We start from the raw sequence: 1,588 nt of genomic DNA, 5'->3' as shown, positions 1-1,588 counted from the left end.
ATATAGTTTGATTTAATTGTACCTCATAGCAAACTGTTGCTATTTCACCTCTCTCCTGATGAATCTCGCTCGCCACTCTCGTTCTCTCCTTCGCCTCTCTCACTTTTTATACAAACGCAAATGTATAAAATGCATTTGAGTTTGTATAAAGCGAGAGAAAATTGTATATATACATATATTTTCGTTCCCTTTCTCTCCCCTCTCCCAGATCTCGCTCGCTCACTCACCTATCTCACTTTATACAAACACAAATGTATACATTGTGTTTGTGTTTGTATAAAGGGAGAGAAAATTGTATATACAAATACAAATGCATATATTGTCGTCCTATACACTTATGATTATACAAATACGATCTTCCCCTGCCCAGTTTTCTTTTGTCTTTTCTCTCTTTCTCGCTTTATACAAACACATATTATACAATTGATCTTTTGTATATGTATACCAAAGCAGATTATACAACTGTTTTTCTTTTGTATATGTATAGCGAAATTATACAACTGTTTTCTTTTGTATATGTATATCAAAATATACATATTTATGTTTGCTATGGAGCGCAATTATGCAAACTATAGCTATAACATATAAATATGATTTTTGTGTTTTCTATATGTGAAGTTGCTCTTTATATATGGGTAACTTACGTAAATCTCACTAGTTTAGGATTAATTACTTAGATACACTCTGATTTGCAATATTACATATCTTACCAGATTTTGATGCCTCCAGGCTCCAAATGTGTCCACTAAAATTCAATAAATAAATAGGAGAAAGTCGATATATGTATCTCGTATACACGAGGTTAAAATTAGGTATAATTTATTCTAGGTATCCAAGTAGATTCGCACGTATTTGAGATACATAATAAATCTCGCTCGCTCGCCTCTCTCCCATGTATTTGGGATACCAGATACATATGAATCACACCAGATACACACAGATACATGTATCTAGTGTGATTCATATCATCGCATGTATCTTGGACCCAATCTCGCTCGCCTCTCTCCCTATTTTGAATATGGTAGCAAAAATATATTTATCTAAGTGTATTTTCTTCACTATATGGTAGAAAATTCTTAACTAGTGGTAAGATACGAAATATTTTGAAAGTATAAGTAATATTAGTATATATAGTAGTGAACTATGTCTAATCAAGTAGTTTTTGTCGATGAGAAAAGGTGGGATATCCGCCTTATTAGTGGGAATATTTCAAATATTTGAAAGTTTGCCGCAAGATAGTAATTTTTTTCATAGAAGTCAAAGAAAGCATAGAGTTTGGTCAGGAAATGATTTAAATGTATATGATGAATTAGTACCGACCCATGTTTGTGTCCCATTTACCAAACATGGATTGGCAAATATTTTCTCATGTCAAAATGATGAATCAAGAACTAAATATTCCATATGTTTCCAGACAGAAAATCTAAAATAGTAATAATAGTATATATATACTTATTTGATTCAGCAAAAGAAATAGATTTGGTTGTTGAGTCAAATTTATTTATTTTTTCAACCAACATCTTTTCTTTAGCTTTAAGATTGTGGTACATTTATGCAAAGTTAGTCTTTCTGGAGATGGTTTGAATAA

The sequence above is a fragment of the Solanum tuberosum genome, unplaced genomic scaffold, assembly GCF_000226075.1.
Source record: "Solanum tuberosum cultivar DM 1-3 516 R44 unplaced genomic scaffold, SolTub_3.0 scf00104, whole genome shotgun sequence".
NCBI lineage: Eukaryota > Viridiplantae > Streptophyta > Magnoliopsida > Solanales > Solanaceae > Solanum > Solanum tuberosum.
Note: the sequence above shows the minus strand (reverse complement) of the source record.